This window comes from Caretta caretta, chromosome 2, assembly GCF_965140235.1.
Source record: "Caretta caretta isolate rCarCar2 chromosome 2, rCarCar1.hap1, whole genome shotgun sequence".
NCBI classification, from domain to species: domain Eukaryota; kingdom Metazoa; phylum Chordata; order Testudines; family Cheloniidae; genus Caretta; species Caretta caretta.
This window is the reverse complement of record NC_134207.1, coordinates 202101643-202119651: the sequence shown is the minus strand read 5'-3', so window position 1 is coordinate 202119651 and position 18009 is coordinate 202101643.

Here is an 18009-nt window from a genome sequence, read left to right as displayed (position 1 = left end):
GATCAGCTAAACCCTGAGCATGTGGGCAAGACTCACCAGCCAGACACCCAGGAAAGAATTCTCTGTAGTAACTCAGATCCCACCCCATCTAACATTCTATCACAGGCCTTTGGGCATATTTACCGCTAATAGTCAAAGATCAATTAGTTGCCAAAATTAGACTATCCCATCATACCATCCCCTCCATAAACTTATCAAGCTTAGTCTTGAAGCCAGATCTGTCTTTTGCCCCCATTGCTCTCCTTGGAAGGCTGTTCCAGAACTTCACTCCTCTGATGGTTAGAAACCTGCCTCTAATTTCAAGTCTAAACTTCTTGATGGCCAGTTTATATCCATTTGTTCTTGTGTCCACATTGGTACTGAGCTTAAATAATTCCTCTCCCTCCCTGGTATTTATCCCTCTGATATATTTATAGAAAGCAATCGTATCTCCCCTCAGCCTTCTTTTGCTTAAGCTAAACAAGCCCAGCTCTTTGAGTCTCCTTTCATAAGACAGGTTTTCCATTCCTCGGATCATCCTAGTAGCCCTTCTCTGTACCTGTTTCAGTTTGAATTCATCCTTCTCAAACATGGGAGACCAGAACTGTACACAGTATTCCAGATGAGGTCTCACCAGTTCCTTGTATAATGGTACTAACGCCTCCTTATCTCTACTGGAAATACCTCGCTTGATGCATCCCAAGACTGCATGAGCTTTTTTCATGGCCATATCACATTGGTGGCTCATAGTCATCCTGTGATCAACCAATACTCCGAGGTCCTTCTCCTCCTCTGTTACTTCCAACTAATGCATCCCCAGTTTATAACAAAAATTCTTGTTATTAATCTCTAAATGCATGATCTTGCACTTTTCACTATTAAATTCCATCCTATTACTATTACTCCAGTTTACAAGGGCATCCAGATCTTCCTGAATGATATCCCGGTCCTTCTCTGTATTGGCAATACCTCACAGCTTTGTGTCATCCGCTAACTTCATTAGCACATTCCCACTTTTTGTGCCAAGGTCAGTAATAAAAAGATTAAATAAGGTTGGTCCCAAAACCGATCCCTGAGGAACTCCACTAGTAACCTCCCTCCAGCCTGACAGTTCACCTTTCAGTAGGACCCACTGTAGTCTCCCCTTTAACCAATTCCTTATCCACCTTTCAATTTTCATATTGATCCCCATCTTTTCCAATTTAGCTAATAATTCCCCATGTGGAACCGTATCAAATGCCTTACTGAAATCGAGATAAATTAGATCCACTGCGTTTCCTTTGTCTAAAAAATCTGTTACCCTCTCAAAGAAGGAGATCAGGTTGGTTTGGCACCATCTACCTTTTGTAAAACCATGTTGTATTTCATCCCAATTATCATTGACCTCAATGTCCTTAACTACTTTCTCCTTCAAAATTTTTTCCAAGACCTTGCATACTATAGATATCAAACTAACAGGCCTGTAATTACCCAGATCACTCTTTTTTTCCTTTCTTAAAAATAGGAACTATGTTAGCAATTCTCCAGTCATACGGTACAACCCCTGAGTTTACAGATTCATTAAAAATTCTTGCTAATGGGCTTGCAATTTCATGTGCCAGTTCCTTTAATATTCTTGGATGAAGATTATCTGGGCCCCCCGATTTAGTCCCATTAAGCTGTTTGAGTTTGGCTTCTACCTCGGATGTGGTAATATCTACCTCCATGTCCTCATTCTCATTTGTCATCCTACCATTATCCCTAAGCTCCTCATTAAAGACTGAGGTGAAGTATTTGTTTAGATATTGGCCCATGCCTAGATTATCCTTAACCTCCACTCCATCCTCAGTGTTTAGCTGTCCCACTTCTTCTTCTTTCTTTTTTTTCTTCTTATTTATATGGCTATAGAACCTTTTACTATTGGTTTTAATTCCCTTTGCAAGGTCCAACTGTACATGGCTTTTGGCCTTTCTCACTTTATCCCTACATGTTCTGACCTCAATAAGGTAGCTTTCCTTGCTGATCCCTCCCATTTTCCACTCCTTGTAGGCTTTCTGATTTTTCTTAATCACCTTTCTGGACCCAGAGTGGACATGAACTCAAGTAGCTAAATAAAATGAATAAGCAGATCCCATAAAGCAGGGGGGGCAATGGAGGGGATTTGAACTGGCCTGATCTGGGCAACTGTATTCAGTGTCCCTTGGGTCCTTTCAGACAATGTTTATGAAGGGCCAAAAGGGGCATGGTGGAGAGGCTCACCCCAGGATAGTCACCCAGAGTCAGGGCAGCTTACAGGGGATTACAATACATCTTTCCCCAATTTTCATCCTGCTAACCCCTCTGACATCATAGAAGCAGAGCAAAACTGCGAAGCCAGACCAGGAACATAATTCCCATCTCCAGACTGGAACATATTTCCAAACCCCTTGGCCCCCTCCCTGAGTCGCCAACGCACAACTGCAAAGCCAAACAGCACGTATGCATGGACAAAAATCCCATTGCCCTCATCACTTACCATTTCCAAGTTTCCACCCAGACTGAGAATAATCTCAGGAAGGTAAAGTCAAATGCATGTAAAAATACTATCTCAGCCTCCCTAGACTATAAACAGTAACTGCTTGTCACTTTTTAAATACCCCTACAGCACCTGTACCAACCAGAGCCCCAAGGGCAGGACCTTATCAGTAGTTGAGTGGCTGGAAAACCTGATGGGGAGAAAATGGGAAAACTCCAGGATGGAATGTCTTGCGGATGTCATTAGTCTACCCACAAAATGCAGAGAGGTGGAACCTGTATTTGAAGGCTGAGAGGAAATCCAACAAGGACCCTGTGGCCCAGAAAACCTATGTTTTACTTACACTAACCTGCTTAAGCCACTGTCTTAAAAGCATTCCAGGGCGACAGTTGCAGTGACAAATGACAGGCAATGCAGTACAACAAACCAACACCTAGCCATGTTATGCAGCCCTGGACAATATGGGCTACTGAGAATAACTGCTCCTTGCTGTATCCCCTGCAGTACTGTTCCCAAGGCCAAGTTGTTTAGTCATCTGTGACTTTAAGCCTTTGGCATCGTGCTCCCTGTTTCACGTTGCTGTTTTGTTTCACTGCTGCTTTAATGAAAGGTCTCTTTGTAGCTGACGTATGAAACAATATATTAAAAGCCATTGTTTCATTTTTTCTGTTGAAGGTTCATTTGTTTGTTACATAATTGTTATTAAACTTTAAAATTTAATTTGTTAGGAGTTGACAGTTTATTTTACACAGAAAATAATTGATTGCACTAATTCATAAGGCTTTACAAACACACGTAGGCAAACACTGCACGTCCTCTACCCATAAATCTGCCATGGTGGTCTGCAAGGCCTCAGAGCACTGGAGTGGTGACTTTTTCCATTTATGAACTGAGCCTTGATGGTGGAGGGACAAAGTATAGGCACAGGGGTCCCATCAGTTGTCCAGTACAGTTTAGGAACCCCATGTGTGCAAAGCCATCAACCACTGGAGCATCACCAAGCTTTATAACCCAGTACAACCATATCTTTTTCCCTGGCATCACATCTCCATGACAGTGGTTGACAGCAAGCCAATTTGGCATGGGGATATAGACTGGAAACATTATGGGGCAGCCATCTTCCAAATGGCAATTGTGACCTGCTTGCCCATGTATAGGGCACCACATGTTGGTATGCTGCCACTGTAGTTTTGGGATTAGTTCAGCCCACGTTTCCAAAAAGTTTGCCTTCCCTATCCTGAAATTCTCTTGCCATTGCTGGTCATCCTTACTCTGCAGACCAATTCTTTCCTACCAATCTGTGCTGGTTTCTGGAGCCCTGAAACAGCTCTGCACTCTGTGAAGCTGCACTAGGAACCAGTTCTCTATCATCAATTGTTTGGTGTCTTCCTCATCTGTGTCCCATTGTATAGCAGCTGGAAGAGCTGCTGCTGTCACATCTTGATGCAGCAAGCAAAGCCCCAAGTCAAATTCATCCCATGTTGAGTGATAAAGTGATAGAGGCTGGTTGGCCTGTATTAGAGGTTACCACTATAGTGGCACAGAGCCTTGCAGCTGACAACAATTCAAAAATGGTGGTAGCCCACCTGTAAAGGAAGTATGGGGTGGACGCAGATGGATCATGGGATTTTTTAAAAAAAACGTGAACTAGGCTGGTTTCTGCTATACAACCCACTGTGCACAGTGCCAAAAAGAAAAAAAAATCCCAGAGTGCACACTGCTCATCAGTAAAGTAAAGGCGTGTGGGATGCCTTCTGACAATAGCATGCCTTCAGTTTTCAGCAAACTGCTGTCGTGTGTACACAGTGGTGTGCATTGACAGAGGGCACACTTTCCTGTACGTGCTATTACTGCAGCTTGTGTACTGTACGTCACCTGATGCTCAGCAAAAAGCTCTAGATTAACTCCTTCAGCCTGTGCAGATGAGCCCATAGAATAGATTGTGAGCCCTTAGGACAGGGACTATCTTCTTATGTGTGCCTTGCATAATGGAGCCCTGACTGAGGCCCCTAGGTACTGTTGCCATATAATAAATTATATTATATTATTTGTAATTATAATTACAAAGTGAGATGTTGGTGTTCAGATTCTAGATGGGATAAGTGCCAAATATCATATTAGGCTGTTCTCATAACACTTTCCACAAGGAAGTCAAAGTGCCAGAAATTTCATGAGAAAGTCTATTACTAGAAGATTTCAACCTGATTTTGTACACTTTAAGGTTCAGAGAATCTTTGAACAAATATTTGAACTGATACAAACTAAGTTCAGTTACCAAACTTTTGAGGTTCATCCATCCCTAATCTTAATATGAAAAAAAACCCGCTCTCTCATGCCATTACTGGCAGTTTTCCAGTTGCACTTGAACTGAACACCATTGACTGTATACAAATTATACCCTGAAAAAGGTTACTTGAGAGACTTCTAAGTTCTACAGTTGCCCAAAGAACAAAAACTATGGTGTCTCTTCCATGGAGACTAGCCCACTGGACAATGCATGGAAATTTTCCAAAGCACCAATGCGAGCTAGGCACCTAACTCACTTAGGTGTTTTTCAAAACTCCACCCCAAATAAATTAGAGTTGCCTCTTTTCTTCTTTGTGAAAAGCATTTTACCTTTCTTTATATGGACCTATACTAATTTCTTGTTTTTTCAGGCTTATTGATGCTACTTTTAGAGTATTGATTTCTTTGGACATCACTGACAATTCATTTGACTCCTCCTTCCCAACATCTCCCAAAATCTTCCCCCCACAAAGTCAGTTTTGGGAAATGACTGAAAGGAGGAAGGCTTAATAAGGTGAGGAAAACACCTGAATAGTTTTAAAAAAATGAAGAAGAAGAAAGCAAGTTTAATTGGAATTTTCTCAAAAAGTGAATCTCTGGGTTTCAAAATGGTCAGTTTCTGATCTCTCAAGGACATGGAATCATAACTCATAAAATAAAGTGGAGGATAGCTAGATGAAATCAGTCATGTGAATAATACGAGACAATGACTGTATTTTCAGGACTGATATTTACACTAGACACATGGTCAAATTACTTGATCCTTATCGATCCCTAAACACGTATTATTGCAATATATTAGCAGATACCTCCTTAAAAAGGGGATGGATACAGAAATATGTGGAAAAAGTCCTTTAGATCAGCCATTTAAAGATTGGTTAGGTTTTCTTAACCACTAAAAGGGAGGGTGCTTGGCCACATCATAAAACCTGATAAGGAAGGCTGGGCAAAATGAAAAGCTTAGTTGCCATCCACTAGCCTTGTCCAAATCAATGAGTCTATGAAGAAGAAGCCTGGTAGAGGAAAATAAGTGAACAAATTGAAAAATGATTACGAATGGTAGTGTTGCCACATGCTATAAATAAGCAAAGCTTAAAAATATTTAGAAGAGGAAACTGCATTACAGAGCATGCATTTGTTCTGCTGAGTTTCAGCAAAGCTAATAATGAATCAACACATACTTAATGTTTACACACCATCAAGCGTAGCAGGAGTCAGTGCTATTGTTTCATGTAGACTTGGACATATCATTTGGTAGAAGTCTAATGTACCTCACTTCATAGCTCCTTTCTTTTCCTTTTTTAATTTGAAATGGAATTTCAAGTGAATAAATTAGTGAATTTATCATTTTCTCTATAATAGTGTCATATGGACAGTTTGATGAAATAGCTCATTATAGTCAATGAAGTGAAATATGAGCACCATCAGCACATTTTCATCAAGCAGGGTTATGGAAATTGGCTTGCTGTTATCAAGGACTGTGGAAACCAAAAATAAAATTAAGCAAGCTATTAGATGATAAATTTAGGGAGTGTCCCAACTGAGTTGGAACACAATAGCCACTGTGAAAAACAGAAGGCTACTGTATGTCAAAATTAACTGAGACGCCTCAATATTTGTTGTTCATTGTGTATATTAGAGATGAAATTTACTTCAGATGCCTATACTCCCTTGGTGTATATAAATACCACCTGCAACTCAATGCCAGTACAAGGAAAGTATGGGGGCAAATGTTTGCTACTCCTTAATGATTGCTAGAGTTTGAAACAGAAATAATTTCATTAGTCTTCAGTAACTGCCCTGCTATGGACTTAGTCCAGGAGTCCAGAGGCAAATCCCCCACTGAAGTCATGCCCTTTACTGACAAAGTTGTCAGAGTCAGAACAGCAGAATCAGACCTTATGATAACGTGGAGGAGGGAAAGCCCTCCACAGAAAGTCAAGAAGAAGAAGAGAGACGAGAAGACTTGTGTATAAGGGATACTTGTCCTGTGGACTCTCTTTTATTGTTTGATCCTCCAGCTAACCCAACCTGTAAGGTATCCCCACACAGCGTTTGCCCCGATTTAACTACATCAGTGCTACCAGTTGTCATATGACAAAACTACTTGTAGGACTGCTTCCAAACAGCACCTGTGCTTCATGACCTAGGGATTTCCTCCTCTCCCTGTTGTGAGTATTAGAAGTTAGTAACAAAGGCTTTCTCAGGATTTAGCCGGGTTAGATCTGTTGCTCTATAGGAAGACGACATGCCATTTCTGCAGCACTGCAGTTTGTAAATGATGTTTTAAATGAACATATCTGCTGCTGGCACACAAAGAGGGTCCAATTTTGCCATCCATACTCAGGCAAAATGTCAACTGTAGGATTGGGCAGAGAGGATATAGCCAGTGCAATTAATTCATTGCTATTATAAAAGCAATATTATTGTTACAACACTCAGCTGAGACCCAGAAAGGTGCACCAAACCCAGAATTCTTAGACCAAAACAAAGTCTGGGCATAGAGCTGTTCTTTTAAAAATAAAATTTATTTTGTTCCTTTTATTCTCCATTAAAGAGTCTCTCTCCTCCCTCTGCTACCTGCAACAGATGAAACAGTAGGAAGAAACACCCTTTCTCACATAATTCTTACCTTCCCAAGCCCAAAGCTTGCTTTAGAAAAACAAAAATTAAAATTTTAAAACTGTTCTCTTTTAGTTAGTCTCAGGTGTTTAGCAAGCTTTCAAAGTTCTTTAAGGATTTTTGTTTGTTTTGCCCAAAATTACAGAGGCAATATTGTTTATGTGAGCTTCAAGCTGAATTAGAAAAATCACTAACTTTCATTAAGGATTAAATTCAACTACATGAGCCTAGAAGCTAAAATCCTCTTGTTAATCTAAGAACTCCACTCTTACAATGTATTGAGCAACCACATGGGTAACCACTGAAACACAAGATAGAAGCATTGTGTCATCAAAACATTCCTATTGACCACATCTATCCTCTGGGCAGATTACCTAGATTAACTACTGAGAACTGATTAAAATTTTTGGTGGGTGTCACGTACACTATGGGAAGGTCTATGTGTTACCCTGGATTTGAGGGCTGTGTATACTCCAGAATGTGATCAAGCTAATTGCAACCATATGATGTGCATTCAGCCACCATGAATTAATAAAATAGAACACCAAATAGTTAAGGATTAATTAGAAAATAGGCTTTTAGAGGCAAGATCAAAAATTTCTGCTAATCAGAATGGGAGGAGGGGAGAGAAAAGTAAATAGACTGAGAGAAGATAAGAGGATGGAAACCTTGAGTCTAGACGCTTCTGATATTAGAAGTTTATTGAAAGTTAGGAAAAGTGATGATTTAGTAGGGATCATTATGACCTATGTATTTTGTAGAAGTTAGTTATAAAAGTCTAGCTAATATAGTGTACTTTGGAGCAGTCCTCTGAAGCCATCGTGAGAGACATTTTTCCTGACACCTTGTTTTCCCAGCGGGTGAGCAGCTGGCCAGTGTGTAACTGCTGTTAATTATTCAATATAGTTCCAGATTTTAGGTAAATATCTGGGATGTTCTAAACCTATTGATTATGTCTGCTTGTGCTTAAATCTAATAAACTGAAGTTTTAGATAGAGCACGCTTACTTGCATTAATCTTTTATCAGATTTCAGAGTAACAGCCGTGTTAGTCTGTATTTGCAAAAAGAAAAGGAGTACTTGTGGCACCTTAGAGACTAACCAATTTATTTGAGCATAAGCTTTCGTGAGCTACAGCTCACTTCATCGGATGCATACTGTGGAAACAGTTTCCGATGAAGTGAGCTGTAGCTCACGAAAGCTTATGCTCAAATAAATTGGTTAGTCTCTAAGGTGCCACAAGTACTCCTTTTCTTTTTGCTTTTATCAGATGGAATTGCTGTGTTCCCATTGATTTATTCCTGACACCACCTGGAGTGAAACAGTTAAGTTGCCCCTTCTGAGGGTTCTGAAAACCCTGGGTAACATGCTACAAAGATTTGTCAGCATAACTTTGTCAGTTAGTGTGTGGAACGCTGCCTAGTTACATAGCTATGCCAGCAAACCCCACAGTGTAGACACAATTATGCCGACAAAAGAATGCTCTTGTTATCTTAGCTAATGTTGTCTAGGAGGTGGTGTAGCTATGCCAGCAGAACTCCTCCTTCTGTCAGTATACACTGCATCTACGCTACAGGACTCTGCTGGTGTGACACTGACAGAGTGGTCAACTTGTGTGTGACCCATAACAACATAACAGGAAGCACTGAAATGGTAAACAGGGCCATTCCTTATAGATAGTTATCAAAGCCATGTTAAGTAGACTAGAATCCTTGTTATGTTGGCCTGTATTGTTAGAGAATCAAGAGTAAATACTAATTGTATTTGCCTGTGTTTAACTATATCTGGTTAAAAGTTTAACAATATGATGTAATTAGCTTGTAGATGCTAAGCTTCTGTTCCTGTCTATAGTGATTCATTATTATATTCTATTGATTCAGAGATCAAAAATGAATATTATCATTTAGATGGGACTTATGGTGTAATAATATTATTGTCCTCCTTTCTCTTTGACACGTGTAAATTCCACATAGTAAACTACCTATGAACTGTTTGAATGGTTAATTATCTTATCCAAATGAATACAAATAGTTACTAGTGTATGCCTAGGAAACAGAGATTAGCTTCAAAGCAACAATATACAATAACCTGTGCTTCAGCCAAGGTTCTTTATCCAGTGGAAAGCCTTCTGAGACGATGGCTGACTTCAACTATAAAGGAAGCCCCGGGCCTTGTCCTTTTTTTAATCTCAGATCTGCTTAAACTTTGACAGGGAAATCTAAGCCTGCAAGACAGGTCTCCAGCTTACTCTAGGTTCACCCTGAAATTCACATGGAAGAATTTGAATAAACTCTGCACATGGACTGCCTGTTGGACTATAACCTTATAAATTGCTTCCAAAATGACTTTTACAAATCAGCAGCCTCATCATCTCTGCTATGAAACTGACTTCTAAACTTTACTCATATCTGTATGTATATTGATCTCTTGACCATAGCAACTCTTTCTTTTTTCTTTTTATTAATAAATCTTAGATTTAGTTAATAACGATTGGCTGTAAGCATGTATTTGTGTGAGATCTGAAATATCCATTGATCTGGTGGGTAATGTGTCTGATCTCTTGGGTTAGTAGAACTTTATATATGGTGAATAAGGTTTTTAGTAGCCTCTCATTATATTAGACGTGGCTGTCTGGCTGGGAGCCAAAGGCTGGATTGCTTGAAGGAGGACTGTATCTTGGCTTCTTGGTAACCAGTGAGTATTACAGAAGCTGTTTGGTTACTGGCTTGATGAATCTGATTATAGAAGAAAAACAGTTTTGGGATTCTTTGCCCTATTCCTTGCAGTTTGCCCTGAGTAAACATTCTCAGTGTGGCTCCTTCAGGCATCACGGTCACAGCTGGTATAGCTATACTGGTGAAACTATACTTTATAGTATAGATTAAGCCTATGTTTTACCATCAGAACAAACTGAAATATCTGGCATCAGAACTACACATTTAGGCCTGATCCTACACTGAGAACTGTGCACGAATAGCCCTGCTTCTGCATGGATCACCATAGGCTTCATCTGGGCTCTGTACAGACAACAGTGTGGCAGGAAGTGGTTCTTTAACCAGTGGAAAGCCTTAAGAGGCTTCCCTCTGTGGCTGTGTCTACTCTGTGAGCTGGGGTGGGATTCCCAGCTAGTGTGTCGACATACTAATACTAGCTTTCATTCACCTAGTAGGGTAGCAATGGCAACACAGGGAGTGGGTGAGTGGTGGCAGAGGCTGGCCGACCTGAGTACAAACCTGCCTGAACCCTGTGGGAATGTACTCGGAATGGCTAGCCCATGCTTCTGCTTGCTGCTGCCCATGCTACCAAAGTTACATTACTACTGAGCTAACATGAGTATGCTTATGCCAGCTAGTAATCACACCCCCAGCTCAAAGTGTGTGTGTGTGTGTGTGTATATATATAGCCTTGATTTCAATCCATGTAACCTTATTTGAGGGAGTAAGTGGTAAAACAATGCCCCCATTCATTAAATAAACTCTTTCTTAACATAGCACCAACATTAAACTTTAGTCTTGGATCTTTTACTGGCATTTAACCTTTAATTTGACTAAATTATTATTAGTCTTTACTTTCTATGTTCAGTGCAAATTGCTCCAGTTTCCATTTATCATGTTACTTTTTTACTTATTACTGTTCTAATTTTACTCCTTATCTAGCTTGGGAATTAATTCTGAGTGCCTTCATAATGACGTTATACAGACTAAACGCTCCAGGGCATCCAAATACCAATTTCATGTGACATTTTCTGGAGGTATCGTAAGTGGTAAAGTTCTCCTATGTGAAATGAGAGGAGACAGCCTAAATTGTAACAGGCAGGAACTTCAAAGAATGATCACAGTTACTAAAGCTTGGAGGCTGCCTGATTTGTTATTGCATAGGGCATGGGTTTGCTGTTTTACTTGTCTTCAACTGAAGGTTATTATCATAAGTGAATTCAGAGTCATGGCTGTGACTCAGTCTCTGAAAGATTCTAATAAAGCAAACTACCCCCACTGCCTTTAGAATTATGCATGCTTAACATTCTCTCTTCAGCTGAGTCACAGGATTTATCTAATTTTGGAGATGAAATTTAATTTTAATTTTGAGATGGCATTTCCCACAGGGGAGATGAGTGTATAAATAGGATAAAACTCTAATGGATGGGAACTGTTTGCCTTTTGACTGCTATACCATTAAATTGAATTATGTAATGGTTTAAAACCATTGAGAAGAAAGGAAGGTTTCTCATTTTGGGATGTCATACCTCTGTCAATATTGGCAAGCTAATGTACAACTCTGAGGTTATATTTTCAAATGCAGGAGCATTATTTTTTCATGTTCACAAGCATGCTTAGTGTTAAACAAAAAAATTGAGAGTGGTCTCCACCTCGAAGAGCTTTCAGTCTTAATGGTGGTGGACTAGACAGACAAGTGAGGGGAAAAGGCAGGAGGGGTGAAAGCCTGATCGCATGGAAGTCTATGGAACTTTGACTGTTGACTTCAAAGGGGTCAGGATTTCATCCCGGGGAAGGGAGGAGATAAGTTTCAGAGGATGTAAGTTGTGCAGTCGCTGAGCTTCGGCATACTTAAGTCTAGTTAGTTCTGAGTATTTTTAATGTTCACTTTTGGTAGATGGTGCTGCAAAAAATGAATTTTTAGAAGTAATTTGAATGAAATGAGAATTGAGGTCTGGTATAGATTTTGGAAGGATGTTCCAAGCATAAAAACATAGAAGACAGCAAGGAGACAAAAGGGACTTCAAGCTAGTATAACTGGTAGAGCAGAGAGTTTAAGGGGTGGGTTCGGCAAAAAGCAAAGGAAGGTTTGGGCAGAAATAGAGGCGTGGGCCGAAAACCAAAGGATGCACTTTCAAGCATTCATAGACAGTAATTGTAATTTCAAAACCTGAACTAGGAGATATTCACCGAGAATTTTTCAACCCTAATTTTTCAACCCCTGGTGCACATAAGTACACATACACTGTCAATACACACATCATATTTTCTCCAATTGATATGTAGCATAAACTAAAACCATTATCTCTCCTTTATAAGAATATATAAAGTATAGCCTTTTACGTACTGTACGTAAACAAATTGTAGTTTAGGGTTAAAAAATTCTCATAATATTTGTCAAATTCACATTTTTCTCACTATTAAAGCTGTTGGTGTCATGGATCTGCATTATAGTTCCCTGAAGGTTACTATTATGAACAAGTCTGGATTCAGTTATTGAATGGTGCTTGAATTTTGCCGATATAATTTTCATTACAGTAATAGGATGTACAGATTCTGGATTTCTCAAACTGTTCACAAATGAAGCTTAGCATCATGCTCTTAACTGCTTGTATTGTTTCCTATACTGGAAGCAAAATATCTTTTATTTCAAATGTAGGGGGAAAAAAAGAGAGGACATATGTAAATATAAAGGCTTGTTCACCCCAGGCTAATATATTTTAACTAATTGCTGTATGCAGTGTTGTTGTAGTCATGTTGGTCCCAGGATATCAGAGAGACAAGTTAAGTGAGGTAGCTCTTTAGATCACTTCAGGTTAAGAAGAGCTCTGGGTAAGCTCAAAAGCTTGTCTCACCAACAGAAGTTGGTCCAATACAAGATATTACCTAACCCACCTAGTCTTGCTAATGTTTTAACAAACATGTTTTAAAACTTTAGACCTTGTCTGCGCTTGCCCTCACTTGTGGTGGCATGTAGGATACGTGTAGCTACACGCTGCTGTGAAAGGCAGGCTACGTTTACACTCACTATGATGTGTAGCTACATATGGCAATGAAAGGCTGAGGCAGTGGGAAAAGGTTTCCCACTGCTGGAGCCTTTTAAAGTATCTGGGAGAGGCTCCTGGAGTGGGGAGGAAGCGGGACAGTACACTGCTAAAAATAGGAGTGTAGCTGAGGGAGGTACTGCTTGCATGTAGAGAGCCATACAGGGTATATACCCTTGGATTCAGGCATGTAGGGCACTCTTCTCTAGCTGCCTAAACTGTGCCTCACTGTCTACACTGCTGTTTATACCTTTGCTAGCTGCGTGTGTAGTTTCTGTACTCTATACGCTGCCGTAAGTTTAGACATACCTTAGCATAGACATGTATTTTAACATTCAGCTGGTAGAGGGGAACCCTTCAGGTATGTCTTCACTGGAGCTTTCACTCAAATTAATTGATTGCCATCTAACTTGAAGTAGCTAACACATTTAGACATGCTAGTCCAAGAACTCCACAAACAACCTGGGCTCTAAGGTAGATCTCAGATATCTGTGTTCTGGAAGAAACATACTTGGATTATCCAGACAACTATATATAAATGTGTTAGCTTAGCTAAGTGGCAATCAATTAACTCGAGTTAAAAACTCCAGTGTAGACATACTCTTCGTGTGGACAAGAGAGACAAAGACAGAGGGAGTACTGAGCCTCCAGTGTCTTACACCTTGCATCGCCATCTACAGTAGGGTAAAGTGAGTGAAAAATGCTACTAAGTCAGACTGGTAGCATTTTATATCTACCTCACATATTTAATAAATGGCTTTACAACTTCAAGGGACAGTGGAGAATCAGGCCCAGAGTCTGTTACTACTTGGGTTACAGCCATTTACAGTGGACTCAAAGCATTCCCCCAAATTCTACACCAGACAGGCAGGGGTACTTTCTAGGGTGTCTTCCTAGAAAATCCTAAATAATTCTAAATCCACAATCTAAAATGATGTCAATGTTTTTCTGCAGATGCAGTGCACAGAACACCTCTTTCCATTTACATTGCTATATACACCACAGCTCCATTGCTGATCCTCCATCCAGCTGCTGCACTCTAGTGGTATATGACAGAGGATCTTTGATGTCCTGACAATTCACTGAAATCATAATGGAACTTAGGTCCTGATCCTGCAAACACTTCAGCATGGGACTGCTGTGTGTAAATTTACTCACATGCTGAAGTGTTTGCAGGATTGGGGCCTTAGTGAGGTACCGGGTGCCTGGGACAGCCTTAGAGGTATATACTTCCTGATGTATCTAGAATGTGAATGAGTAGCAAAACTCATGCTAACTGTTTTAGAGCTGCACTGCTATGTTTTGCCTAATACTTGAGGGATTGTGTCAGCAGAGCTTGAAAAAAAATCAGATAAAATTTATAACTTTTGTCTCATTTGAAGATTTTTGCAGAATTGTTCAGGTTTTTTATGAAACAGAAAATTTTCCTAGTTTGGAGATTTTGTCCCTGCCCAATTTTTCTCCCTTCTTTACTTTTTTTTTTTCATTTGGCAAAAAGAGGGGAAAGAGGTGTGGGGGGTAAATAGGAAATAAAACACCTTTTTGACCCCCTCTCCCATTTTTCTCCCTTCTCTGCTTTTATTTATTAGGAAAGGGGAGGGGGGGGAAGCAAATCTAAAACACTCACAACCTTTTGTAAACCCACACTGAGTTTTGTTGAAACAGAGAACTTGCCTGGATCCTTCCTTATTGAATCTCCTCCGCCCTTCCAGAAAGTCTCCTCTTCCCTCCTTCCCTGGATTGCACCAGTCTTTACTTTAGTTTGGGGCACAGGGACACATGGGCAAGCAAGGATTCCCCTAGGTTTTTCTAAACTTTGCCTAACCTTTTAGCAAACCTTAGAGTTTCACTTTCATAATGAAACCTGAAACCAGGTAAACATTTTTGTCTAATCTGGGGTTTTATTAAAAAAGGTTCCCAAACCTCTGATTTCAATGCAGCCAGGTGGGACTTGCACCTGCAGGGGAGTAAGTATAATTAATTTTCCATGCCTCTTTAGCCCCTCATGCAAATCAGGGGGCTTGTTAATGCCAGTCATGATGGTAATTTTGGAAATCTGCCTATTAGGAACAGGACTGAAACCACAATCAATGCATTTCACATCAGTCCCATCAATACTAAAATGTGCAGGATTTCAACTGTTTACCAGAGGTAAAAGTCTTCTTATATCCAGCCTCCTGAGTCATCCAGTCCCCCTTGTGTATTTTTTATATTCTAAAGATGTGTTACTGAACTGTCAAAGAACTTTATAGAATTTTGCGTTGCTGGCGGCACTGTCAGTAGAATATTCTTGCTTATTATAAGGGTGTCTTCCTAGAAAATCCTAAATAATTCTAAATCCACAATCTAAAATGATGTCAATGTTTTTCTCAGGGCTCTTTGTTATTAGAATGGTATTTATTGCCTTGTCAGCTAAGACTCCGCAAGTAAATACAGAACATTAGGGCAATTGGTCAGCTGTCATTGAGGAGATCATAAGGAATCAAATGAGGTCAAATTAATTAACCAGATGATATCTCTTACTGTTTTGCTTGCTATATTTTTAAATAGATTTTTTTGATACACTTCTAAAAATAAATTCATTAACTATGTTGTTTTGAAGTTGCAGTGTTGATGTTCAGGATGTTAATTTGACACAAGCAGTAGTTGAGTGTGGTGGGTGGTTTGTTACTTTTTAATATTTATCTTGTGAAAAATGGCCTGTAGCCATCAGAGCAGGGCTCCAGTGTACTAGGCATTGCACAAACCTAAAGTGAATGACAGACCCTGCCTCACAGAACTTACAGCCTTAAGTTAAGAGTTATCTTAAATGACCACACTTAGGATGTATTTTTAAGGGTGCCTAGAGCATATCAGCAGGTGCTTTTTAAAAGCATTTTTATAAATCTAAATCAATAAATAGTGGGTCAATAAAAAGAGCACAATGCCCATAAAAAGCTGGTATATAAAATCAGGGGGAGACAGTGTTTCAGTGACACACTGGCAGTAACTACTCATGAGAATAATTTATTTACCCAGGAAAAGTTCAGCTCAGATGAAGCATCTGCTTCTTAGGGAGGTAAGAAAAGTCCACCATAGGCTTCTTATAAAGCCACCGTAGCTTTTAACGTCTGCATTTAAGAAAATTCCAGTCCTTAGAAAATCTTTCTGCGGACACATTGCAGTCTGACAAGTGACTGTACCGGTTATGTCACTTCACATTAGGCAATACGATGTGACTGACATGAATGATATAAAATGCCAAATGAAACACTTGACAAAAATCGCAACATTTTCTCTTTAAATGTAGCCAAAGAAGCTGAGGTTTGAGAACTGTGTAAGTGGGTTTTTCAAAAGGTGACCTTGGAAACCTTCCTGTTAAAAAAAATCCTGTAAAAGTCTAAGGACTTGATCCTTCAAGAGAGTGGTGACTCTGTTGCAATCAATGGGAGCTTTGCAGGGAGTTAAGGGCACTCAGCACCTTGTAGGACTGGGCCCTAAAAAGTATTGTAGACATTGTTTCAAAATGTAGAGCCCTGTCCTTCAAAGGATCCCAGTGGCAGCAAAACTGTGTGTAGAATTAGTTCCGTGTGCAAAAAATTTTATTCAAAAAATTAAATGCTTGATTATATCCTGAAAGGGAGGGGGATTAGGAGTGGGGAACTGATTCACAGGTAAGTAATTAACAGCTGGAAATGATGTAGTGGCCATGCACCAGGTTGAAATCCTGGCTCCATTGAACTCTGTCAGAATTTTGCCATTAGCTTCAGTGGAGTCAGGATTTTACCCCAAATGCTTATCTCTAGAGACTTTTGTATTCTTCTGCAGGCCTCCCTGGAGAGCAGCTCTCATTAAGTTCCCAGAACAGTAATAGAAATGAAGTCCTGTGTTTGGCTGGTAAATATTTTTTTCACTTGGTTTATAACTTTAATTTGCAAAGTCATTTCTTCAAACATGGGAGGCACTTGTCCTTAATGGTGACTAGTCCCTGAATGTTTGAAAAACATTTCCTAGCCAAGTGCAAAATGTGCCAACTTCTTTTCATTTGATTATTTTTTAAAAAATAAACCATCTTTTCCAGTGCTTTTGACTCAAACTCAGCTTGACTAATTTAGTTGGAACTCACAGCAACAACAAAATCCCCCTCTGGCTGGAGACTAGCAGTGAGAAATTTAAACCAAGGAGAAAATACTGACAATTCTGAGGGAATGAAATTATAGTTTAGAAAGGAAAACCTTTTTTAGTATCTAGGCAAAATCTTGGCCTTAAGTGATGTGGCTGCTTGGGACTGGGGTGAAAACAAAGAGATGCTGCCTTCCTAGAAATGTACTACTGGCATAATACAGGATGTCTCACCATGACAAAGGGGAAATATCACGGGGCTCAAATAAGCTGGAAGATAGAACTGAAGGCAAAATGTAGTACTTGGGCCTTAGACCTTGTCTGCACTAGGAAGTTGAACCACTTTAATGATATTGGTAGAATTAAATGGATACAACCCTCCCTGCAGTGTGGATACAGTTATATTGATATAAAGGTGTTGTATACTAGCATAGCTATGTGGGGAAGAGTCTGGGGTCTGTACTGGCATCAGTGTTGTTCAACATATTCATAAATGATCTGGAAAAAGGGGTAAACAGTGAGATGGCAAAATTTGCTGATGATATAAAATTACTCAAGATAGTTAAGTCCAAAGCAGACTGTGAAGAGTTACAAAGGGATCTCACAAAACGGGGTGACTGGGCAACAAAATGGCAGGGTTCAAAAAAGAACTAGATAAATTCAAGGAGGATAGGTCCATCAATGGCTATTAGCCAGGATGGGCAGCAATAGTGTCCCTAGCCTCTGTTTGCCAGAAGCTAAGCATGGGTGACAGAGGATAGATCACTTGA